This window comes from Falco peregrinus, chromosome 1, assembly GCF_023634155.1.
Source record: "Falco peregrinus isolate bFalPer1 chromosome 1, bFalPer1.pri, whole genome shotgun sequence".
Taxonomy (NCBI): domain Eukaryota; kingdom Metazoa; phylum Chordata; class Aves; order Falconiformes; family Falconidae; genus Falco; species Falco peregrinus.
In genome coordinates, this window is record NC_073721.1 from 62,484,392 (window position 1) to 62,512,034 (window position 27,643).

General features: G+C 37.0%; 1 long non-coding RNA gene across 3 annotated transcripts; it reads left to right on the forward strand.

Annotated features, from left to right (window-relative positions):
• The first annotated feature begins 476 nt into the window (after window positions 1-476).
• On the forward strand, window positions 477-27,643 carry LOC114011853 (uncharacterized). Of its 3 annotated transcripts, XR_003553969.2 has the most exons (6): window positions 477-594; window positions 13,623-13,731; window positions 14,331-14,489; window positions 14,716-14,914; window positions 18,556-19,046; window positions 25,822-27,643. It is a non-coding gene; the product is annotated as an uncharacterized LOC114011853 (long non-coding RNA). The 3 variants fall into 3 exon arrangements; XR_003553968.2 differs by having other exon boundaries at window positions 18,556-27,643; XR_003553970.2 differs by lacking the exons at window positions 18,556-19,046; window positions 25,822-27,643 and adding an exon at window positions 15,662-18,544.

A 27,643-nucleotide genomic window follows, 5' to 3' on the forward strand; every position in this document is an offset into this window, starting at 1 on the left:
ATGATTTCTAGTGTATTATGCTATGATGAGAAGATATTCTGCAACAGACCGTAGCTTTAGCAGGGAGTGGATGTTACTGCACTGTCTGTAGTCACACTTTTGGGAGAGATGTCTGACAGTAGAAACTCTTCTTTTAAGGCTTATGAACAACTGCGGTAGACTTCCCCGCCCCCCCCCCACCCCCCCACCCCTCCCCGCCCCGCCAGATAATTAGATAGTTATGTGATTTTACTTGGACTATGAAGTGGGCTTTTTTTCCACTTCTAGAGTTTTCCTACTACAAAGTGCTGATAAAAGGTAGGGCCTTGCACTGCACTGACACGAGGTCTTCTAGTAATAACTGGTGGCTAGTTATATCCCTTCAGACTTCACTCAATTCCTGCTAAGGAAGGGTTAAACATTGCATGAAAAAAGGCAGGAAACCAGCTGCTGGAATGTATCCCTCAGATTACTTGGGAGCTGGTTCAGGCTCTCCATGCTGTTTCCGCAGCACATGCTCCACAACAGCAACAGCAAGTGGGCAGAGCCAGGCTGCCAGCACTGGACCTGCCCCAGGCCAGAGGGAGCACTGATTTTCACCAGCAATTTGAAGTGGTAAGCTGAGAAACCATGCATTTATTATGTTAGAACTTTCGCCCAAGCATATTATAGTGTAGGTCAGGCTTATCTTCTAAGAACTGCAACACTGTGGTACTGTAGAGCTGCATCAGTTCATACTGTAGAGCTGCATCAGTTCAATGCAGAACTTGCGTGAAAATAAGTGGATTTTTCTATACAGTGTGCATCCTGTTAGTGGAAGCATATTCACAAAGACTCTAACAACTACGAACAGGATTTCTTAAGTCCTGTATAGTGCTTGTGCTTAACTTTTTGATTATGGGCAGAAAAAAACAATTGTAAAATAGAGTATTTTTACAAGACTAATGTATTCACCCCTGACATACTGCAGAATTCTTTATTGAAATGCTGAAGCTCTTTAACATTTGCTCTGTTTTCTCTTGGGACAATTAGTTGGATAATGTTTTAAATAATTTTAAATTATTAATGAAATACCTAATGAAGTAGATCAGTACAAAGATTTTCAAACCCCTCATTTTGAGAACATCTGAAACATTTTTGTTACTAACTCTATCCTAAAGTCAACATACGGATAAACCATACAAGAGAGGCCAGTTATGAAACACGGTTCAGTAGGTTTTTTCACTAGACAGGGATCCACTTCTCTGTCCTTTCCACCTGCTGAGAAAAGACTCACAAAGATGATCAAGAACATATAGGCGTGGTTGGATTTCTGTTCTTATACCTAAAGATAATGCTTCAACACTGTTTGAAGTAGTGAAAGAAGGTGTCTGCTCTCTCTGCAGCAACAGGATTAAATTACTTCAGTTATCAAACTGCCTTTTTTCCAAATTTAAACTTATTCTATTTAAGCCCATAATACTTAAAGTTACTGTTCAAGAAACTGCCATGTAAAAGAAAATCTCTTTCGGTGCCCTCTGCTAAGCGACTCTGATCTGACGGCCATGGGTGTACATTAAACCATACCAATTATGTTCAGAAATCATCCACATAGCCACAGCAGCTAGGCACAACTTTCAGACATTTGTTTTAATTTGCATACCTTATGTGAATGTAGAAACGTTGTGAGTGACAGGACACTGACAATAAAACTAAGCAGGAACAAAGTGTTTTGCCACCACCACAGCATGGTCAGCTGCAAGTGGAAAATATGATTTCCTGAACAAGAATATCTGTCACTGTTGTCCTAGCAGACTCTAAAAGGCAACAGCTACTCTTGATGACACTGACACAGGTTATGCTTATGCAGCAAGTTTGTGTTGTTTGCTGTAATTATTGTAAAACATTTGACTGGGTCATGAAACCAGACAATGTCAATTAGTGCTCTGCCTGCAATTCCAGGGGATTAAGCGCTGAGGTGGAGTGCTCAAGAGATGTAAGGGATGCATTATTGCATTACAGAACTGTGAAATGTATAAACCAAATGGCAATTTCAGTGTATGAGGTGTCTCGCTACACTTTTCTCAAGGTCCTACAGTAAACTGCACACTTTGAAGTGCAGTAAAAATAGCAAACAAATGTAAACACCAAAAATGCAAGTATATATGTATAGGTGACTCTGTGTATATAATTATATGCTTATAAACCATACCATTTCATCAGCAAATATAAATTGCTCTTAATTTAGGCAGCTAACGATACTTCTGCTTATTCGAACATGGGTTAACGGACAGAATACTCAAGGGTTAACGGACAGAATACTCAAGCATTGACTAAGATATTTCTGAAGCATTAAACAGGAGCATCCAAGTGTCCGTGCACGTAGATGTTATCACACCTTCTCATAGTTAAAGCTACTAGCACTTGAGACTTTCTTCTCTATCTTTTTAGAAAAGGCAAGCTGAGCTCTTTCTTCCTTCTGGAAACTTATGAAAATGCCAGATAAGTACTTCCAAGCAAAATCTAGAGCTTTTGCTTGCTCTTTCTGTAATTTCTTAGATGCTTTTGACATGATTACTTTTGAAGCACTGCTGAAGGAAAGGTCTGGCTGCAGTTGCAGCCTCTACCATGATGCAAATTTGTTGCACAATAGATCAAGAAACACCTTATGGAAACACTTCAGCATCAGCAACGCTGCCACTATGAAGATCTCAAGCATTTTATACACTAATACTAAGCTTCACAATCCCCTTCTGGAATATTCATATTCTGCCAGATCTTTTTGTGATAGGTGCAATAAATTTGTTTTTATTTTTGTTTTTTAATCAACCTGCACAGCAAGGCATTGGAAAGTCAGCAGTAGAAGCAAGCAGTACTAAGGCATGTGTTCCAGTTCCTAGATACTTTCTATAGCAATCAGCAGGAGTTACGGTCTCACTCTGGCTAATTGGAAGCTGAGCAGAAAATGTTTGCTGCTGCATGCAACTTAATAACGAATGCGTGGAACAAGTTACACATAAATTGCTTCTGATATTTAATTGCTGTAGCATAGCAGGGAAGATGTACAGACTGGTATTTCTTTTAAAGAGAGAAAAGGTTGGGTAACATAATATTGTAAACTGGATGGGTTGTTGTGTGGTGGTGGTGGTTGTTTTGTTTTGTTTTTTTTCAAAAAAATGAAGCATGCATGAACATCTCTGCTTAAGTACCAGCATATGCTGTCTCAATTGCATCAGCTTTGCTAGAGGAAGCCTTTGCAACCACCCTACAGCTGTATGGAGATACAAGTAAACATGCTCACCTGAAAAGATATAATAAATGAAGTGTGAATATTTTTCAGAATGCCTTGGGTTCCCTGCACTCCCACTTACCTCACCTCTGTACTTCATCTCCCATCAATGCCACCTCAGAAAAATGTATCCTTCCCCCAAACAGATGTTATACTACTTTGAGCTTCATATAAGAAAAAAAAAATATCTCCAAATTATACAAAAAACCCCCGATAAACTTACTATCTAATCATTCACAGATGTAAAACATTATTGATAACATTGAAAGTTATGTTTCATGTAAAGACCTTGTATATCCTTGGGCAGAAATTTCATACCAAAACCTAGATCAGAAAGCTATAACCAAAGTATGGCCTCCATAGGAGGGCATGCCATATGTTTCCCTAACTAATTTAAGATCCTGCTTAACAGAATGGCTATTGTCTAAGATGACTCTGGGAAAGAAAAGTCTTTCAGGGAAAACAGAAGCATGCTTGTTTAATGGCTTTGTACAGCAGAAGTGTTTAAAAATGGTTTGTTTCCACGCTAAATTATTATTTTCAGTGTAAGTATAGCAGACAATTTTGGTGAAGAGAAACTCTGCTTACGTGCAAAGTGTGGATAAAGGTGAAGCTCGCAATGCAACGGAAAACATGAACCTGTGTCTTCTCTTGCTGTCAGTTATTTGGTGCCTTGGTTTACACTGTCAGTAGGTTCATGCAACTTTTAAAGTTGAAAATCTTTTTTTATCTTTGGAAGTTTAAATATGAGATTTAATTATCTAAAAGGAATTAATTAATTACTTCTCAGTTTCATGTTAGACATGGAATAACATTTCCCCTGCAGAATCTTTCACAGACATTCCCACGATTTTTATCATATCACTTTTTTCTAAGTACAGACACACCCCCACAGTTCCCCTCTCTTCAGCAAAATAACTTTCTTGGCAAGTCTTGCCACATCTAGAATAAAAGAAAGACACCAGTTTCTACCCATCATTTTTACCCACAACTATATTCTCTTTCTCATATAATTAATATATTATATTAATATAATAACTATATTAAGGGTTTAAAGCCCCTTAAACGGTGGAGCTTGACAGCAGGAAAGCTTGCACTGCTGCAGCTACTGCTGCCCATTTCGGATAGCTGTTTTCCCATTTCATTGCACTACTATTCTGTATTTTGAAAGTCATGAAGAACTGAGATTTTTATTGTAAAATCATGGTAATTCTCACAAAATCATTGAGGCAAGTTTGAAGTTTCTGCAACTGTTATGTCCTGTGTGCTTTTCAGACTGGATCAACAGCTCACTAAATTAATTCTCACGCAAAGTACAGGGACCTAAGAAACAGATTCTAGTCATGTATTTTACTGTATTGAATTATTACGAATGCTGAATGCATAAAAACTTAACCAAGAACAACGCTTCTTTTTATAGCTTCTCCCTTTATCCCTTTTCTCAATATATCTGAATCTATTTCTGGCAGCTCTAATGAGCTTTCAGATTCTTTATGAATTCCAGCCAAGGGGTTAGGATTTAATACATGCTGGACTTAGAGATGTTCCTCCCTTTGGAAGAGCAGAAGGCCTAAAATGAGATCGAGCATCTGAAGCTGTTAAAAGAAGGAAAATTGGCTAAAGTAAAGAAGCTGTGGTGAGAAAGCCTCCTGTTCTAGGGAGTTGTGTAGTGTTTTGCATTGCACTCTTGCCAGCAAGGTGGGGAATAGGTGCAGGTTACAGGAATACCCGTTTTCTCAAGCTGTTGCACCATTTGGAGTTTCCATAAGAACTATGGCTGGAACAGGGTGAATCTTTTGTAATTAAACCCTCAGCTGGAGCTTAGTTTTGGGATTTTATCACAATTCTGAATTTCACAGGTAACTGTCACAAATATTGTGGCACGCTTGGGGCTGAATTTTAACATTGTTCAAAGTGTAAAAAGCAACCAGAACCTTCTGTGAGAGCTGTAAAAAGCGGGAGTGAGACAGCTAAAATGCTTTATTTGTCTTATGTATAAGAAGACTGAGATATGATTGTATTGTAGTTTATAACTAACTTTTTTGTACTTATTTATTGAAATACCACATGCTAAAATACCAAATTCTAAAGGGATATTTAACCTGGAAACAAAAACCATGGACTTTATTAATGGCTTGAAAATTAGTTAGATGATTGTAAGGCCCTGCATAATTGAAAAGCGAAGTAAGGGAGTTTTTAGACATTTTTTTTTTTTTAATGTGATTAAGCCTTAATTTAGCTGCTGGTTTTGATATTTTTTTTCCCCCCAAAAGGACAGGTAAACAAAATCCAGAATAATACATGTAGCTTGCAGACAATTAGGTCCTTCTGTCAATAGTGTTGAGTGAGACAGAAAAGTTGCTTAAGCTGTGATGTATAAGTAAAGTAGTAAATTATGGAAGCTGGCAAATAACTGAGTAGTTAAAAAGTCAATAAGAATAGTTTGGGGACTCTGGATTAGGTCTGCAATTGAAAAACTGTTTAAATGACCATGAAGTCATATAAAAAGACAGATTGATTATCTGGGAACAATCATTTTGTGTGAGAAATTGGATAATGGGAATCTGAATTTACATGGGTGAAGAGAACTGGAAAGACTCCCAGGACAGAAAGAGCCTCTTCTAAATTGTTCCACAACAACTTCTTTTAATCCATGTATGAGGTTTTTAAACTCTCACACTTCAGGAAAGCAGAAAAAAAAGTTGGGTTATCTTTGTGGTATGTAAGATGCTTTTTATTTTCTGGTGGCTTGAGGCCATGCAATTCAGTTGGGGAGTATCTAAATGGAGTTAAGATTCCATGCTGTTATTGATGGATATTTGTATCTTGTGTTTAGTTTTGTCACTGTTTTGGTTTGGGATTTTTTAAAGTACTTTTCTGGCAGGCAACAATTCCACTGCTTTCTAACCGTTGCCTGAACTTTTATGTTCCTTTTTTATGGATAGGGTAATCAAGATCATTTAAGATAGAAGTAGGCTGTCAGTAAAAATGTAAGGGAGGGGGGGAAATAAAATTAATGATCGGGGCTTATGACTTGTGTGACTTAAATTGAATTTAAGTTCTATCACATTATGTGAAAAGCTTTCTTAATTTTCTAAGTATTCCTCTATTTTGGCTAGGTTTGTGCAGCTTTTTCACATTCACTTATGCATGCTGAAATGGCTATAGATGTGAGCACGTAATGTAATTAGATTAATTCAAATAAGTTTTGTGATAAAAGTTCCTTTTTATTACTGGAAGGTGTCCCACATGTATGACAAGCAAACTTCAAATTTCTGTATTAGCTAGCATTGAAGTATGCATTCAAACATGTATGTTTTGGAGGTGTTTGAAATGAAAGTGTTAGCTAATCTAAGGCAACCTGAACTAATCTCCATAGCTCTGCATGTCTTTTCCCTTTCTGATCTTGGTTCTTGATTCCAAACACTCCTAACTTCTAATTCGCTGTCACTAGTTAAAAAGGAAATTTCTGTTTGTTTTAGTAAGCCAATTGAATCTGAACCAAGGATTTTAAAGTTCATATGACGTATGGTAAAAAACAGCTCCAGGTTTTGGGTTCATACTCTGTCCAGGTTCTGAGTACATATTAAATTGGGCACATGTTGTCCTGTGCATCCATATGAAGAAAAATGAAGAAAATCCTTGATGTAATCAGAAAGGAGATGCAGGATACTCCTGTGGTGTGGGTAACCGAGGAATTAGAATTGCAAGAATTAACACCTCAGAACACGTGTCCCACAGTATGGCTTTATCTGTTGTCTAATAGCATGTATATTGATAATTATTGGTTTAAATTCTGTCTATATTCATTAACTAGAGACAAAAGAGGTATTTGCTTAATGCACCCAATCAATTTAGATGCAAAAATCCACTTGCAAGAGTGATTCAGGCCCCCAAAGCTAAATGCTATGAAGAAGCTAGAAGCCATCTACTATTGCTATGCTCATACTGTAGTGATATACCATATCCTATAGATCCAAACTGAACTCTGGTCTTAGTTTGTAAACTTTTGGAAGGGGAGGGAGTGCAGAGCAGAGTCTCTGGTTCTGACTTTTAGTCCCAGAACTGAATCTGTATTTTACAGTAAAGCTGATAGATCCAACTGGAGCCAGTCTCTGGACCACTATAGTGAAGTACCAAACATTGTGTAAAACGTGCAAACCACCAAGTCAAGGAATCACAGCTCTTCTGTGGTCTCTCCTAAAGGGTGCATTCTTGCCCGCATAATGGCTTTGGAAAAGTTGACTGAAAAATCCACTGCAAGTTCCCAGTGTTTTCCCCACTGAAAACAAAGTTGTAATGGGAGTCGCTGGGGTGACATGAGGGGGTGATTTCAGCCTGTTCTCATATAGATAAGCATTTTTGCACCTTGTATGACCTTGATTGTCTGACAGCTGAACAGATACCGCAGTAAGTTTCTGCTCATTTGAAACAATTCTGTACAGATGTTTTCATAGGATAAGAAAGCTGATCAGAAGGCACTTGAAATCCAGGAAAAGATAAATATAATATATGAAATAAACAAGTGCAACTGACACTACTTGGACTTTTAATTGATGTCTTGTGCTGTCAGCAATGCTGAACATTTAAATGTTTTGCTCTAGATGGAAAGTGGAAACCTTAACCCCTGGAAAGCGTAGTCATGGGAATTGCTGCACAGGTTTTCTCACAGTAATTTTTGTTTCAAAACAAAATTAAAAATTAGTGGAGTAATTCAAAATAAATACCATCCAGCCAAGAGATTTTAATCTGAACCTTTCTTTAGGGTCAGGCAAGCCAAGATAGTGTTTGTAAAAGATTTTGTGATTTCTAGTCTGGTCTCTGAAGGAAATGAGATCATGGTTTGTCATCTCCTGCTCTGTACCTGTCCATCAACTCCCACCTCTGTATGACAATGTTTAAATCTATTGGCTAAAGGGACTACTTGGAAAGAGGTAGAAGGGCTTCAAATACTTATTTAACAGAAATTACTGTGAAAAATAATAATAAAAAAAACTATGGCAAAGACAGACTGCCTTGATTTGCTTTGTGATTTAATTTTATTTGTCTTGATAAAATAGTTCAGAACTTCAACTGGGAAACATCACCTGGAATGTTCTAAGTATGGAATAAGCTTCAAGTAGGTCTTGTGTTCGATCAGGTACCAATACAACCTAAGTGCGAGAGACCAGACTTCAACAATTCTACTGTTTATGATTCTGTTTATTGTATTTCTGGTTACTACAAAGGTAGGAAATGCCTTCCTATGACTGCACGTTCATTGTCATTCAACTTTTCTTGTCTGCTGTTGGGAACGTGAGATGACATCTTCCCTTGTACAGCCATACAGACTGACTGGGCTTTATGAAGTCCTTTCCTCTGCACTCAGTATTGTATCCTAGTCCTCAAAGTTTGCTTCACTGTTTGCTTGAGCCATTTCCTGCCCTTTCTTTCTCTGAGTGCTAATTAAATATGCTATCCATGAAAAATCTTGGATACACACTGCTGTTTCAAATGTCTCCTTCACTCTTCTGCGCTGTCACAAACTGGAACCATAACTTTGGAAACAGTTTGTTCTTTCTGGAGCATTCAGTTTACTCCAATCTTTATTTCAGATTGAAAACTTTCCAGAACACAACCCATCTTCTTTTTATACATTCTCAAGCACACAAGGCTCTCAGAAAATAACAAATACTAATATTAAACACAAATATACAAGAAGGGCTTTAAATTTAGTGCATGAGATTGCTTGAATCTTAATGACATAAATTTGGTTCTTTACATGGCTATTGTCTTTGAGCTTTAATATATGCAACAATACACGTTATGCCTTCAAGAAAAATATTGTGTGTGTATATAATACATATATATATATATTATATATATATATATAAATGTGTTCACTAGGAAAATAGAACATAAGTATACAGAAATCCCATGTGTTGGTAAGTTCCAAAATTAACAGTACAAACAAAAGCTGCATGGATAGAGATCTGTTTACTGAAGGGAAATGAAAAAAATAAATAAAATCACACCTCGATCAGAGGGCCAAATTCTCTGTAGATAAACTGGCACTTATTTTCTTCGCTAACTTGGCTTGGAGGTTTCAGGTTTAGCTCTGGACTGCTCTCCATTTCTTGTATTGCTGTAGATTTTAGGTCTGGTGGCTGTAAGGAATGAGGGAGAAAAATTAGATAAAAGACCACTCATGCCTTTTTTTCTTTTGTGAGGTCTAACGCTAGAAAAATTGTAACTACTCCAGTGACTGCATCACAGGTTGTTTTTTTGTTAGGGGGGGTGGCAGTGGTAGTGGAGAATGATGGGGGGGGGCGGGGGGGGGAGTTATACACGCTGAATTTTGCCATTTTCTCATCCACCAGATCTCCAAGAACTCCCAGAGCCCAGTCAGCCAGCAGCAGCACTATCTGAGTCAGACTGAGCACAACATTGCAGAAACAACCCCCCAGCCTGGTCTGCTCAACAAAAGAACTCTGACCGCTGTTGTGCAGGCAATGCAGGTGTCCAAAAGATCGGCCATTTGGCATTTTTATGGAATCAGTTAACAAAACCAGTTCAAAGCACTTTTCAAACAAGAAAATTAAGCCCATTCTGCGTCACAAGAAGCTTTCTTAGGGAAACTGAGGCAAGGGAGCCTAAACACAGTTTCTCAATATTCAGGTTTTCATTCCATGTAAGGGAAATTGTTTCTTTCTGTGTCTTCATTTTACTGCATGATTGTTTTGTTGTCTGTTCCCAGTTATAAGTTATGCTTCAAGTCCTGTGGGATTCAGACCTCAGGTTTCACCAGCTCTTCCTATGTCTTACTTTTTCATATAAGAAGCGCTGCTGAATTCCTCTTGCCATTCTAGTCAGCAGAGTGTTATCACTGGTTTATGTGAGGTTGAGGGATGTTATGTTTTTTTCTCTTTCTGTACCTGTCAATGTACGCAACTCAGAAATTTAAATAACAAAGCTTATTACACAATCAAGACAAGTACAAATGATTTAAAATCATGTTTAAAACAAATCTTTACTACTAAATTGTGATGTGTATACAAAAACATTTAGAACTGTTTTCATAACTTTCTGTCAGGTGTATTTTTCTCAGTTCTGTTAAGAACAGAAATAGCAAAAAGATCATTTGAACCTTGGAAGATGGGCTGAGATTCTGGCGCTGTTGTCATCAAACCCCAATGAAGGAAATGGCACCTTTCTTAAATTCGGATGATGATGTTATTAATCTTTTTTTCCAAACTGGAGTGAAGAAGGAAATAAGTGTTTGTCTATAAGAACAACAACTAAAAAGCCTTTTGCTTGAAAATTTCTAATCAGTTATGAAAACTGTTTTTGTGGGACATATAAATGTTTATGTATATTATTCTGCATGTGATTTGTTTGGTAAATTCTCTTTGGTGTTCAACCATCTTAGTGTACTTTGAAGAAAAAATGGAAGTTTTTTGTGTAAGTGGGAAATGATGAAACCTAATTGAGACCAGTGGTATAAATATCAGATGAAAAACTTTGAGTTAAAAAGGCTACTTCAGACATTTAATTGCATGTCCATCACTAGTTATAGGCATTGCAATCATGAAATGAACAGTACTTTATTGCATCTATTGTTTTAGGCTTTAAGAAAAAAAAACCAAACCAAACAAACTATAAAAATAATTAGAACTTCCTGGTCACGAGGCTTATTTCCTAATCCATTGTCTACAGCCAGCCAGGAAATCACTTGACATCAGTCACTGGGAAGGCCACAGGTAATTGTGCCAGCTTTATCACTTCCTGAGCTAACGCTTGTAGGAAGCGGACATGAAAACAATAACGCTTTCAGTTAGGGTTCATTTACCATTTAAAAATAGAAAACTAACACAAGTTTAACACTTGACTGTTACCTCAGGCTTGAAATCAACCATATGAAGGGACAACTGGCAGCCAGAGCTATTGACCTGTACTACTTTCTTTAGAGCTTTAGTAAACAACTAACCACCCCTAAGTACCAACTTTGACAGCTTCTCTTGTTCCCAGCTATGTATTCCAATGTATTGGTAAAATATTCATTACTAAGATTTGTGACAAAGGCAACACTGTCAGATTACAGGCTCAAATATAATCCAAATATAATTAAATAGCTGTACTCATAAATAGCACTTTTCCATGTATGAAAAAAAAAAATTAAGACCTACTTTGATCTTTTCCAGAATTCAATAGAGCTGTACTATAGATTCAATACATTTTTTTAATTATTATTATTACTAGCAGCAACATTTGAAAGTCAACATAAGTTATGAAGAGATATGGCTGAATCTGGAACTTTAAAATAACCAATAAACTTTTAGAAGCAAAGCAGTTACTACTATTGCCCTTTCCAGGTGAAAATTCTGGGTATCTATCTAAAACTGGATTAGAGCAAAGAATAAACTCCTAAGTGAAGAACACTTATTTGATATGGAATCACTCACTGAAAATTGCTCTTTGTTTTATCCATGGGGTTTTTTTACATTTAAAATGTACATATACATATGTTTATATTTTGAGTGATTTGTGGTACTGACAGGAATGTAGGAACTTTCTGAAGCTGTTCCTTGACAGATTCAGAAGAAAGAAGCAATCTACTGTATGCATCAGGAAGTATGCACTGACGGTTTATGAAGCAGAAATTTTATGCAGTGCAAAGTGTATTGTATTTGCTTTATTTTTATAGGTATAAATAAATATAGCGTGAAGTAACACCCACATATTTTTTTGAATTAATATTTGAAGTGTGAAGTTAAGCATTTGAAATTCATTAGAAAGTACAAGAATCAGGCCACCTTGATGATTTGTTTTTGTGGTCTAACTTAAATGAAAAAAAAATTATCATTGCCAACATTTTCTATTTTATTTCATCAGTTTCATTTCTGCAGACTTTTGTTTCTCTCATGTACATCCTTTTGCAAGACAGTCTTTTATTGCAAAGATGTGGATGTGTCTCTTGACACTTGGGTTGAATTTGTATCAGTTCTAGACATTAACAACAGGAATTTGCAACACTTTGGGGCAATGAATAGCCAGGCACATTAGTCTGCATGTAATAATTATAATTTTTAAAAAAGACACGAAGAATTAAAATACTTGAACTTAGCATTTAACGTGGCACTGAATGTTCCATGTCGGTTATCTTATTAGCTCTTAACCAAGTGTCTAATATCTCTCATTGATTAAAGAATGATAAATTTATGTAACTCTTATTTTCCAAAAGGAAAAAATGGCCCCAGATAGAGCCTGGCTGCTTCTGTCTGTGCCATGCAGAATTAGCTGAGCTTCTCACCGGCTCTGAGGGTCTGCAAATAGTGTTGCTAAATTCACACTTTGAAAACACTCAACCCTCTGAAAAACAGATCTTATATTTGGTCTGGAATAAGAAGCTTTCACTGCCATCTTGTTCAGCAAGAATCACAGTATCTTCCTTTGTAGGTTAACAATGTTGACACTGATTAGCATGGAGAGGACAAAAGAAATGTAATGTGTTTGGTTCTGTTGTTGAGGGGTTTATTTTAATTCCTCTGAAAAGACTTCTCAGTTCCTGTAATTCCATTCTAGAGGAACAGTGTAATAATGAAAACTGGTCTATAAGTCCATTCTAGGCTAAGGAATTAAAGCAAATTTAAGAGTTTTTAATTTAAATCCTGAAAAAGTAATGCTTCTACTTGGAATTAAGACAGGTTGTTCATCAGATGCAATGTGGCTGTTGCTGTGCAAATTTGCAAACTTTCAGGTTTTTGCTTTGAGAAACTAGCTCTTTTTATACCTATGACTCAAAAGCTTGGGAAATGTTCAGTACATCTACATGAAAATTAGATTAAAACTACTGCCATCTTGTTTGAAAGGTACAGCTGAGGGTTTTCTATAGTTTTAATAATTACATTTTAATACGGAGCATATGTACAAGTGATCTATACCAGCGTTTAAAATTCTCTGTGCTCTTGTTTTCTGTTTTACCTTTGTGATAGTTATACCAACTAACTGAGGAAAAAGACTTTGGTATTGTTATGACTTGCTTCTGTTAGTACAGTTTTAGCTCCAGATAGAATGAATTTACAAATAGTAAAGATCTTTGCATCATTTTTGCCAATCCTCCTATGTAATTAATAAAACTGGAAAAAATGTGCCCTTTTTTTTTTAAGTTCTCTAGAAGAGAAAAAAAAAACCAACAAGCTAACAATGAAAGAAGGATGATGGAATCAGTGTGGTGATGAAGGAGCTGCTGATACTGGAAAAATCACAGAAATGGTCATTCTTCTTTTCCAAGAAGGCAGCAGGGAGGGGAGTGCACAGGGGAGGGAAGGATACCATGTCTTTCAATTCTTCCTAATCACCTTCTTGACCCAGACCTCCTTCTGTTCTCTTATTTCAGGTCAAGGCCCCTAATTAGCTGTTAAGCATGCTGTGTTGGCTTTACAAAGCTGGTTGGAAGGGTAAGAGTAAGAGCCTAGGAAATAGAGACCTTTTCAGTTTGGTCTAAGGTGAGTCTAATGCAGTAAGTCTTTAAACTGCAAGCTTCTTCAACTCCAGATCAAAGCAAATTATTGTGTAGTGTTCAATATCTCTTCCAACTCTCACTCAAAATGCAAACATATACTACTGTACTTTATATACAACATACCTGGAGAAGCATATCTGATCCCTTGCTTTTAGTGAGTAGCAACTTAGCCCATGTTAATGTCACAAAGTATTGTGCAGGGCTCCTTCTTTGTAGAGGAAAGTATTTTACACAGCGAGTAAAAGAGGAAAGGATTATGTTTTGTGATAATTATCACCATTCTCAGGATGCTCTTAAATGCATATTAAACATTTGTACAGGAACATAAGTTTTGAAAATACATCAGTATAAAATAATCTTCCTGACACATTAAAGAAAATTATAAAGGAATACCACTGTTCCTTGATAATCTGACAGAAATCATTTCAATCTAACACTGGAGAACAAAAGCTGAAAGCAAATGTTGCAGCCATAGGGGTTATGTGAGTATAAGGCTGCCACGTACATTAAAAGTAAGCTTCAATGCAAGGGAAAGTAATTTTTCATACTTGTGTAAAATTTTGGCTGTCTTTTATTGCACAGAATTTCTGAGTTGAAGGTGAAGAGAAAAATCTTCCAGGTCAATGTTGCAGGCTGTCTGCTGGTGCTCAGAGTACGTCTTGCTGACCATATTAATGTGATTCACCTAAACTAAAAGACAGAATGTGGCTGAACTTTAAAATGATACAACACAATAAAAAGGTAAGATTTTATGTCCATTGCATTTTTTCTACAACACTTGAAATCACTGATATGCTTTTAAAAATTGGAGCAAAAGAAATTAGTTTAGTAATATAGATTAAAGCTTGTGAAAAATACATTGAAGTGAGTACACTGCTTAGCCTGTTTTCAGAGCATGACCAGCTCATGGACCTGCATGTTTTTTATTTGTATTAATCTTCTCTTCTCTCTTGGCTCTCAACCTCAGGTACAAGCTCTAGGAAAGAAGTTCCGTGCTTGATCATCAAGGCCACCACATTACACTATGAACAGTGATAATATTCTTGTGAAATGTAACCACCAGAACCTTGTGCATCCTTTGTTAACACATTTAACATGTTAAGACCACCTGACACAGTTCAACAGCTGAAGGCACTCAGAACCTCAGTCCTCTTGCTTCCTTCCAGGTAAGACCTCTTAAGTTCTCCAATTCATTGTTTTCCATTATTTTCCTTTCTGAACAAATAGTATTCTTGGTTTTGTGGCTGTCTAATCATCACCAGCCATGCTTCCAAGCTACTGAAGATGGTGTGTATGTGTACACTTTACATTGGCCAGAGTTCTGAAAATATTCATAATTTCTGTGGAACTTCATTATGACATTATAGATGGACTTTTTCACAAACCCCAGACAATTAAATGTAACAATGAAGCCACCCAGCAACTCTGGATTTCTTCCTTAACATCTATCTTGGGGATGCAGACAATGAATGATAGAATAAACTTCTGCAAAGTAGTTTAAAATAATTTTTTTATAAAAACCTGCCACCAAGGCTGCAGTCTTTATATTTGTTGTTCCATTAAACCTCACTGCACTTAAATGAAATAAAAACCTGGCATACCTTGGGTTCATCATTCAAACCTTTGATACCTTCCAACTAATCATGTGCTTCTTCATTCCTCACATGGGTTCATCAAGAACCAAACCCTTCCTTCAACTCCCTACCTCACTTCTCAGCTTCATCAGAAGCTAATTGGGACGATCACAACAGGAAATGGCATGAATCTCCAAAGTGACCTTTCTCCTTTTTCTTTTATGAGGGGTTTCAGCTTTCTATCAGATCAATTAGTTAATTGGTCATCACTCCCCTAAACACATCTCACTTACAAAAAAGCCCTCACCTTAAATAAACAGCCACACTCCTTCATTTCAGGTTGAAGGCTGGAAGCTCATTATAATTGGGTTCTGCTGCTGTTTCTTTGAGCACTCTTATCTGCTGATCAAGCTACACGTAATGCAATCTTCTTCCACATGAACAAGAATGTTATCAAAATAAACCTTTTTTTGCTGCCCCTCTCCTTCTGTTTTCCTTGCAATAATGCTAAATGAAATAGTAGGCTATTAGTAGACTATTAGACTAATAGTAGAGAATAGTAGAATAGAGCAAGATCGAAAGGGAATTTTATATTCACATGGTATTTTAACTTAAATGTTGTTATTGAATCCTGCATTCAATTACATTGCAGTTGTACTGTTAATGATCCCCTATATAAATATACAATATCATACTAGCAGGGAAGTATAAGGTGGTTATAAAGAGGTCACACTGTTTAAAAAAACAGATATGATGTAGCTGAGAGCCTTTTAGAACCCTTGTCCAACCTACTTTTCCCTGCTCTTTCAGATACATTTTGACTTAATCCTCTCCTTTAGTATCCTATTTTTTGGTTAGTCAAGATTCCTAGCAACAAAGTAATCCGAAAGAAAATGAGGACTAAATAACTAAATATCCCATGGTTTATGGAGTATTACTGCAGCTGTAATATATATACTTTATTTAAAGAGACAGCACACACTTTCATATACTGTTAAATATTTTTTTTTTCTTTTTCTGTGTGTGTGCTCTTAGGTCTGTTATGCAGGACCAGTCCATAAATTGTGAAAATTACTTTTTCCTAAACACGAACAGGGCAAACACATGAGATTATTGTGAAACACAAGCATTGCACAAGAGAGTGCCATTTCTCTCTGTGACAATGGGATTGCTCCCAGAAGTCTTCCAGATTTGAAGCTGACCTTTGAGACTGAAAGATAATAGACACCTTAAGAACAGCTGCTCTGATGGGCAAAAAAAAGGCTCCTGTAAAAAGTATCTGAAAGCTATGACCAACTGTACAAATGAATTTGTTTATTGTAGTGGTCTGCTTTAAAATTAATATCAAGTTTAACGTCTCAGAGTAAGAGACGTATGAGACACAAAATGAGGCATTTCCAATGCTTAGGAACTCATTCCCAAGCTCTTTAATAGTAATGATCAAAAATATGTATCCAGAATCTTTTTCATTCATCACTGAAAAAGATCTCTGTCCAAAATCAAATGTGGCTGCTGTTTAGGAGTACATGGCAACACTAAACAAATGTTTAGACAAGGGGATGAAAAATATTATATGAAAAATTATACTTCAGTAAGATTTATTTACAGAAAGCAATGTAGGAAGAATTGTTTTAAATGTTTAACATGTTTTCTAGACATAAGCTTTGGCTCCTGAAAGATACCAGCATTCCAGTGATTACTAATATAATGGACTTAAATGTTTTGCTATACTAATGTTAATAGAGTTGCATCCTTATCAATACCATACAGAGAATTTTTCCTGAACTAAATATATCCTATATATAAGGATTGTTTATAAAGATTCTACACCAATGATTAATGTTTTTCACTATGTTTAGTAAATCCGGTGTGTCATTGTGGTCAAGTGCTCTTTCACCATTAATTTAGGGTACAGAGGGTAAGCAAAAGTTGTAGTGGTCTGCAGCTGTATCAGCAATTATATATGTGGGCATCACAAACGATACCTTTGGAATATCAAAACCCATAGATTTAGAGAAAGAATTGGAGCACAATGCTGATTGTTATGATATTTGCGGTTGTATCTCCCAAGGAATGAAAAAAGAAAAGTGTGTGTGTATGGGAAGTTGCTGAATGTTGTGCTTTAGTGTAAAAATATGTGTACTAAGGATCAGGAAGGAACTGTGCTGCAGTTTTTGAACTGAGAAGGTATTTTAGAAATAGGCAGTGTTTGTAGGAGAAGGGTGTCTGTTGTGGGCTAATGACACCTTTATTTTGATGTAGCTAGGTCTAGATTTCTTGAATAATTCAAGACGTGTACTTAATTGCCAATAAAGTATACAGAGTGTTAAGACATCCATATTGTATTGCAAAAAAAGGCTGCGAGAGAATGAAAATGTGTTTAAGTAAGTAAAGCTTAAACCAGTGCAGGATGAAGGTTTTAATATAATCAAGAAGTGAGAATTAGAAACCCCGGGGAAGGAATTTGTATGAGTAAACCTCAACACAGCACTACACTCTTCGTGTTTAGCTGTGTATGGCTTTCATTTACTTTTGACAAAGTGAGATGATAAGAACAAAGTCAGGACACAGGTGTCAAAAGTCATTTTTGACATAAGCAAACACAAGTAAATGGTAAGTAGATATTTATGCAGTGGACTCAGACAATAACAAATCATTTATGTAAGATTTTAAGCATTCTAATTGTGTGGTGATATATGATATGATGTTCAAGCAGCCAGAGAAAAGCATTAGGGAGGAGGTGGGACAGAAAGCAAAAGGATGGTTCTAGTAACGTATGTGACAAGTAATAGTCAGTCTTGGCTAACCTCTTCCCTGAGACTGGAAGGACACTCCTGGTGGATCTAGGGGCTTTAGTTCACTGATGCTTGCTGGTGAACATCATATGTTAAGGTATGGAGGACAGCTAAACAGATAACACTGTTACAAAACTTTTGCATATACAACACTAGTTAAGAATCACATTTAACAAAGGGAACCTAACTAAAAACTTCCCACTAATCGTAATTGGAATATAACATCGGTCTGTTTATAAGCATAGAGGCAAGACCCCATCTCTGGGGGAGGGAGATGGATTGACCTTAGTCACTGGGTGGATTACAGTGATGCACTTCTCCCCCTTCTCCGGGCTGTTCTATGACCCCAGGAGCTGCTGACTAGTCCTTGGTGCCTTGAGCGATGAGTCAGGCAGTTAAGCAGCCCTTGACTGTACCAGTAACTGTTACTTTGCTCAGGCACAGAAGAGCACTGTCCGTACTGGAGCTCTCATTGACTGATCAAAGCAAGGAATGAGAATGGACACAACCTGCTGTTCCCCGACAGCCCTGGAAAGCTGCTACCTGGACTGCAGCCTGCGTTGTAACCTGAGTGGAATGGTACCATTGCTCCTGGCGTTTTTGAAAAAATTATGAACTCAGGTTGCAGCCAGGATGGAATTTACTAACTAAATGGTGACTAAAGCCGATCATCTCACAGCCTTAGAAACAGCAGCCCTCAAGCGAGACCTTTGTGAGCTCTCCTGGGCCGCAGCAGGCACGTGAGCAGCATCTCCCCCTGAGCAGGACACCGCTCCGAGCTCCAAACCACCAAGTCTGCGATACCAGGGGACTGTTGTGGAAAGCTGTGCTGATACCCCAGCTCCTCAAGGCTCAACCCGTCACCCTTTGAGGAATGCAAAAGGCATTAGACAAAGGCATTCACTGAACTCAAGGGGAACTTTTAACAGGTATAACTTTTTCATAATATGCATTGCAAGCTTGAAGTAATCTACGTTATTTTTGTCATTTAAAACAAATTGTACTGGTTTGCTGCTAAAATCCTATACATAAAATCTTGAATTGTGAGAAAACTCTTTCTCCCCCTTAGACATAAACCATTGTCCAAGTGTGAACTAGGAATAGACAGCTGCACCTAAACTCTGTGAGTTTAGAAACAAGGGCATCTACTCTAAACCTCATGACTCGACAGAATAGTCTCCTTTATTCTACACCCCACTCTATATCCCTCCCATTAGGCATAAACCCTTGACCAAGTCTGAGACTAAGATTGGATCTGGCTGCACCTAAACTCTGTTTGAGTACAGAAAGCAAGGGGGTCCACATTAAATCTTGTGACTCATGTGTAGATCACCTTTACCCTCTTATGCCCTTGACCTTTATAAACTATGCCCACCTCTATTCTGACTTGATTTCTACTTGATTTGTCTCTGTGCATTTACCCCATGTAATCAGTAGTAGAGTGAACCTTGCCATCACATCTTGTGCAGTCACATTATTAAACCTGTTTCATTCAAACCCTTTTGGTGGTGATCTTTAAGTGATCTGACCTAAACCACTCCTTTTGCAGCACAGCAGCTTGTTAAAAATGAAAGAAAGAGCTTCTAAATCACTTTTGAAAAGAGATTAAGGAAGGGTCAGATTCTGCAAGCATTAGTCCTGCTGATGAGCACTTAACAGCTGTAAATTCTATTGTCATGTTGGCCTTAAATAGGATTTCTTGGATGGGTTATGCCTAGTCTATTATACTCTGCCCTAACTGGAGCTTTTTTTTTTTTCTTTTTTTAACAAAGAATGATCTCTTAGGTCTAAGAACAGTGTTTCCCCTAGTAAAGAAGAAAGACAGAATTGCAGATTAGTTCGATAATCAAGAAAACCATGGAAGTTTCCTCAGTGACCTGAATAGACTTTTTCCTCTATGGCACTTTAGGAAAGTCTACCTTATTTTAAATAAGTTTATGTTTTGGTATAATACTGAGCTGAACGTTAACATTGTGGATTTTGAATCTGATCTACTTCGTAGCATTTGGGTATTTTGGGATGTGGCGATTTGGCTGAAATCCGAATCTGCCCTACAAAGATTTTTATTTTGCCACCTCAAATGCCAGAGCTGTCTTTTTTGCTGCTGCCTACTTTGGGGCAGAAGCCCAGGAATGTTTGGCAGGCTAGGGCTCTAAAGAGGGACTGGCCACCCGAAGTTCTGACAAAGTGAGCACAGGTGGTACCATCTGCAGTTTACAGTAAGGGCAGCATGGTTTTCAGAAAGGAAGAAAAAGTGTCAGGAAGATAATTTTCAGAGGTGGAAACAATTTTAAGAACAATTTTAACCACAGGTTCAAGAACTAGCTGTGATCTCAACAGCTGTTCAGCTGAATCAAATCACCTCAAACTCTAACAAATACCTTGCAAACAGTAACAAGTGAGTAACTTTTTTGGTGGGTGCCCATTTGGAATACTCACGTATCAACAACTAAAAGATTTTGTGAAGTGCCTGCACTCTAAATACATTTGCCTAGCTAACCTATCACCTTGTTGAGGTGCTGGATGATTGCTTTATAGCAGGTGTGGATGTTTACTTTCCTCTAAGAAATGGTCAGTAACAGACCCGGTAACAGGCCTTTTAAAACTCAAATACGATATAAAATACTGTCCCAAATGTACAATATAAAATGAAGTACTTGAAGATGCAAACTGCTGCAAACAGCTTCTCTAAGAAGTTGGATGACTTGGTCTAACAGTTCTAATTTCCTGTAGGCTTACCTAAATAAATGAAGAAAAAAATGCTCAAACTCAGTTATTACAGAAAAAAGATCACAGGATCTCCTTGCAATTTCAAACCCAAAACGTCTAAATTTATACTTCTGGAGTCAGAATTCCTTGCAGAAATAAATGTGTTGTACTGGGCGAGTCATTCATTGACCAATAGATAAGAAAACCTTACCACCTCAGAAAAATGCTTTTTTATGAGAAATGTATACAAACCCAGCTATGTCTTATGTCTTATGTCTTATTGACCTATCATTTGCTATCCACCAGGGTTGATTTGGACACTCATTGGTTTGGTATAAAGAAAAAAGATGTTTTTCTTGTTTATAGCTCTAAAATTTGAGAATAACTTTTCCTGAAAGGCTCAGCAATTATTTCAAGAAACTGAAGAAATGTATTTAAGTGTGCAAGTACTTGATCTTGTTTCCAGCAGTGATATTTTCTGATCTTCAGTAGTAAACATAACACAAATATTAGCATTCAGACAATTTTTGTAGTTTTTCATAACTAACAGAAGTGCAGTCCTCTCTAATTGTAATTGGAAACTGAGACAAATTGATAATGTTTTAGCCATAAGTTTGATTAAGCTTTGCTCTTAGTTCTGTGTCTTTAACTACCAGCCTATTTTTGCTCTAATAGAGCAGTAAAATCCAGTACTTGAACGTAAAGGTAATGCTGCAGGAGAAAAGAAATTTTCAAAATCACAAAGATAAATGCACAGAATTAGATGATGAAGAGTAATGTCAGGTTCATTGTGTCACTTTAACTTCCCAAAAGCATTGATAGAAAGAATTAAGTCTTTAGTGGGTTTGTGGTGTTCATGGTGAATGGTTGGATGCTCTTGGATAAATCATGTTTTTAAAAGGTATGATGTTCTGAGAAAGCTGTCTATAAGCTTTTCATTCTTGCATTAAACTGAGTCCTAAATCTACTGATTGCAAAACCCAAATATATCCAAGAGGGGTGGAAATTAGAACATTTTTTCAGTTTATCATGCAAATATATCAATATTATACATTGTGCACATATATACACACATAGTTTATTTATATGATGTATTAATAAGCTTTTTTTTTCCAATGAAAAATGCTGCAATCAATGTTTGAGGAGGAAAGTGTAATCAAACTGCAGAACCACAAAGTCTTCTGAGAAAACCTGTTGCCTTATGGTGATGTGGTGATATTATTTACATCTTATAAACACAGTCACTGATTTGTAGCTCCTGTCAGGGATCCTTAGTGTTATCTTGCTGCTCATCCTGTCATACATGAATGCCTACCTTTGAACCCTGCTTCTGGGTGGTTGAGCCCCCTCCTGGAATTTATGCTGTTTGTTTTGAACCTTTCATGGAAGAGAAAAAGGCTGACATATACTCAGTCAAGCATCATATGAAGACCTAAGCTGAAAGCAAGCTGGTTTCACTTATGCCTTTTTCCCCAATACGATGGTAAAACCATCACATCTTCTGTTCCATTGTCTATAGCATTGGTGCGTGTGTACTGACATCCACCAATTTTAAAAGCATAGCTCTTTATTTGATGCAATTGATTTTCCATCTCAACAGACTATATTGAGCTGCCATTTGACCAGTGTCTAAGTAAAAGAGTGAGCAGGTGAAGGGAAGTATAGAAACAACAATATTGATCAGCTAAAGAGAGACAGAACATTTTTAAGAGCATAAAAACATAAACATCCTTTCCATCAGTGACTGCATAATTTATGAACATCATCCTGTCAGACCACGCACTGTTTGCATCTGGTTTTCTGTCAGATTCACCCGAAATCTGTCTCATATTATATTTGACTGTGACAACAGTAGTACTGCATAAAGTTCACCACTGCATAAAACTCACACACAGACACAAAAAGTTATCACTGGGCAAGTACAAGGTTCAGTTGTACCTGTGCTTGACTAGTTTCTCTGTCTTTTTTTTTTTTTTTTAACTGTCTTCTCACAGCATTTTTTTTTATGGCTTTAGGCTTTGTAAATATTTTTTTAGCAAATGAAGGTGTTTCACCAAATGATTTTCACAAGCTTAACTTGTTTTAATGCAGCCTTCAACCTTTGTCACATGACAGTTCAGTAAAAAGTGCCCCAAGTTTCAAGCAGCCTGGTTTTCAAACTTTATATTTGTGACTTACTCAGGTCTGTTCTTTGTGAATGTCTACTTTGTTCTAGGGATTGCTATAAATCAAAGCAGTCCCATCCAGCTGGCTTATCTCAGCAACTCTGAATTTCAAAAATCAGTAAAATAGGTCATCCACTACGCTGAGGCACCAGTGAGCTCAATTCACACCAGCATCTTCTGGGATGAAATTCTAGTCCAGGGTCCACGCTCTGCCCAGTTCTTAGTTTTCCAGAGTAGACTTGGTAACTCCTGGTGGATAGTTTAGTCCTGTGAGACCTGGGAAAGTGAAAGAGAACTGTATTGTCAGCTACTGCAGAAGCATCAGAAGATCTCATGGCACGGGGAGTGGGGTATTGGTGTACTATAGTTTAGTCAGAGAATCCTCTTGAAAATCATAGAAGCTGTCAGTTCAGATGGAGCAATATGCAGGTTAGGGGTTTCCTGGCCTAGAATATGTGTCTATATCACTTTGGGTTTATACATTTTTGTTGGAACCATTAGTTTTCCTCCTCTGACATCTTGCATTGTGGTCATAGACTTGAGATGGATCTGCTTCCATCTTTTCCTTTGGTGAGCATGCTAAAAAGATCAAAATTACTTTGAATATCAAACCTAGTTTTTTGGGGCATACAAAGAAGGAACTTTTTAAAGAGGATATGCAGTAATATTGTGTCCAGCAGATATTTAGAAAAAAAAATAAAATTTGAAAAACATGATGCCCTGTGTCCTTTTCTACAGGGTCATATGTTTACGATGCATCACTGGATTTCTTTATTGCAATAGGATCTACTGTTGTGGGTTGACGTGAGCCAACATCTCCTGGAGTGGAGAAAGCAGTGTTGTATTGCTCACTACCTTTGGGTCCAAGCAAGAAGTCTCTGCTGCAAAAGGTGCATTGCTGGAGGAGGTTCCAGAGCAAAAGAAAGACCTTTATATTTCCCAAAAAATGTTTTGCCTTCTCTTGCCTGTGCTAAAAGTTGATTGATCACACTCCATTCAACAAGAACTTTGCACACTTTAGAATTATTTTATATGGAACTATAATTATAATTTGTGATTAATTCTACCTAGACTGGAAAGCTGCATGATCTTCTACCAAAAGTTGTTTAAAGTAGCTGCATCACATGCATTTATAATGTGATTTGACAAATGTGAAGGCTGAGGGTGGAAAAAAGGGGTAGGAAGAAGAAATGTAGGCTAAGAACTCTCTGCTGTTTGAAGGGTATCTGAAGAGACTGCATGGGAGTAATGAGAACCATTTATTTTCTGAGAGACAATCCTGATGAGCACTAAATACATTCAAATCCAGTTATCTGCAGATATCTTGGCAAGGGCTGATTTTTTCTATCCTACTAAAAGCAGTAACACATTTGTATTCAGTATACAGGTGATCCTCAGATCATCCTTGCAACATACAGGGGGAAAGAAAGAGAGGAAGTTTTGAGAAATTATACATGTAATTTTTCTCCATATTCCTTTTTCTACGCAAAAGATGTAAAAGAGGGGAAAGGTGCAGTTTCTTAATTTTCAATGAGTACAAGAGTGTCTGAAAAAAATTAAACTATTCTAGCTGTGACACTAAAATTTTCAAATTTGCACAATTTGACCTTTGGGAACTCTAGAGCTGAAAAAGCATGAACTGTAATTGATGCTGTTCTGTCACTCCACCACACTGACTGCTGTGGTGTTTTAAGTGGGAAGCATATCTATGCTATTTCTGACTTTTGTTTTGCCAAGACAACCTCCTGACCACATAAAAATAACTCATTCTAACATTTGTTAGCAAATCTCCTTCAAAATATTGCTGAAACCCTTATAGGGTACATTTAAGCTGTCTTAGAATTTCTCTACTGGTTCCAAAAGTTGCAGCATATCCTCTTATTTTAGTTTAATTTTGCTTTCAGGAAGGACACTGTTTATCTGAATGCTTTGAACACCAGGGTGTTCAATTACTCAAAGTTGGATGTATCTGGTAAATTCATGAGAAACTATTCTGTGGCTTGCTTCTAAACAGTGAAAAATACTCCTACCATGGGAGACAATTCAGCTGTAAGGCCTGCTTGTGTACCTAAAAATAGTAAAAAGGAAATTCTCATATACTGTAAATATTCGTTTATTGAAATGATCTTTAAAAAAATCTGGAATAGGTACACTATGATTAATAATTCTATGTCATAAAGGACTATTCCTTGAATCTTCTGTAAGGTCATTATCAGTTTAATCAGTTTGCATTGCTAAAGACCTCAAAAGACCTTACTTTGTAGAATAATTTTGGAAAATAAAAATGAAACCCTATGATCTATTCTAAAATAAGTCTATGTGGATGTAATTTTTTTTTTCTTCTCACTGTGAATTACGAATATATCCCATACTGCTGCAACATTTTAATAACAATGTTATCATTTTGCCTAGACAAGAAAAACCCAGAGATTTATGCTAATGACAGCAATTATGTATGAAATAAGCATATGTCAACAATATGTAGTCTTTGGTTTCACTGGGATACATGTGAGGAAAACAGTGGGTTTACTATGAACTTATAGTGATGTACTCATCAGAAGTTTGACTACATTTTTCAAAGCTGTTCAGCATATGTGTTTATTTTCCCAGCCTTCTTGAGAAAATTCTGTCCATGGCAAATTATGGTTAAGAATAGTTCACTAGGATAATACACTTACCAGGTCTCATAAATGATCGGTCCTACTGAGTATTTAAAGATTGAGGTTTCTTTCTGGGCCAGTGCATGAGGGACCTTCAGAACAGTTGTAACTTGGCTTGAGAGCCAAGACGGAGATAAGGCTGTAACTGAATAACCTTGTCATCATACTAGGACATGCAAGTTGGATCTTCTCCATCGGTATAATTCTTGCAACCATTGCCAGCTCCAAGTGACATGGTAAGTATGGAGAAAATCACAGGACTGATAAATTAGTCCCTGCTCTCTTTTCTACTTCCCCCCCCCCCCCCCCCCGTTTGCATTTTTCTGGAAACCTAATTTTCTCTCCCACCATACAGTTATTATCACATGGCCAAAATACACATAGCTGCTCTAACATGAGGAGTTCATTTTAGTGTTTTCACAGAAGAAGGTATGCTTGTTAGATCAAATATTCTCATATCTGAATGACTGAAGGTGTAACAAAGAGGGACCAATATGGTTGTAGACAAGTTTCATGTGTTAGAGGTGGTAGGATTTGTTCTGGCCCCCAAAGTTAAACAATACTGCTTGCAGGTCATCGCAGGGAGAAATATACATTTATGGGTAGCCTACAAACACAGAGATGTACTTCTTAGGCTAGTTAATATGACAGTTGCAGCCAGCAGATGTTTCAGGTGAACTATGGCAGGACATGGCTGATTTACTATCAAAAGAATTATTTACTGCTGTAAGTACCTTTCTTTTCTGAGCAGAATATACAAGCATTTAAGGTAAGAGTTTCCAAAGGTTGCTGCCCCATAGGCCATATAGGAAAAAGCATGTGAAATTAACCTTAAATTCACTCGTAACAAGTTATATTTATTTAATTTTTTTTACCTTGCAGAAAATGTATAAAATCTTCCACAACTCAACAGTGACTGCACATCTGTTTCTCCCCTCACCTTCACAGTTCAGTTTTTAGCCATAGTTAAAATGGCTACAATGTTAACGTTTTTCTATCCAGTTTTTAAAACTAAAATACAGCCTCAAAAGTTTTGTGAAAAAAGAAAAGAAACTGTTTCTTAACCTATAATTGATTTAATTTTCTGAAGGATAATATCTCAAGGTAGAGCATGACAATAATAATGAATATTTTCTCACGTTGCTGCTGCTCTGTGCTCATTAGTCTTCAATGTCTTTTAAACTATAAATATTTTTAAATAGAGTGCTTACAAAAAGGACAAGTCTTCATCAAGTACCTACACTGTTTTGAGGTAGGAAGGGCCAATTTATGTGGTTTATTTAATTTTCTTCATGGGAAAGCCTTATCTGTTCATTGTATCTGTCTTCACCACTTAAATTATTTTCTCTTACTGTCTTAAGGGTACTTATCTTCACTAATCTACAGAACTAAAGTTAACATCCATGTTTCATACGTGCAGAACCAAAATGGAAATAATAATTGGCTTCCCAAGCTCACACAGACTTTGGGCAGAATTGCCCAAGTCCAAGACTAATCCTATATTCACCATAAGTATTCTGATCTTTGTCAAAGCATTGAACCTAGGGGAGCTCATAGCCGGACAGTATGTCAAAGGGCAAAGAACAGCATGTCCAGGCTGGACAAGGCGAGGCTGATAAATTCTGTATTACCAACATCTGAAATATTTAAGACAGTATTCTTCAGTTACACCATGAGTTTGAAATCAGTACAATGAGGAATGTATGTTGTAGCTCCCACTGGATCAAACTACTTTTGTAAGCTTCATGAAATTTTAGCTGTTGAAATCTGTGTAAAGACCTAGATTGTATGGAATAATTTGGGAGCCTGCAGTAATCCAACCTGGGTAGTACAGAGGAACAGATAAAGAAGATAAAGGGCTGTGACCTATTGATCAGAGTGGCATTACAATGGTTTCAGTTTTTATAACATAGATGTCATGAAAGAAATATTAAAATTCAAAAGAACGTGATGCTTCTAGAGTTCCATTTTATTAACCCAAAAGAAACGGTC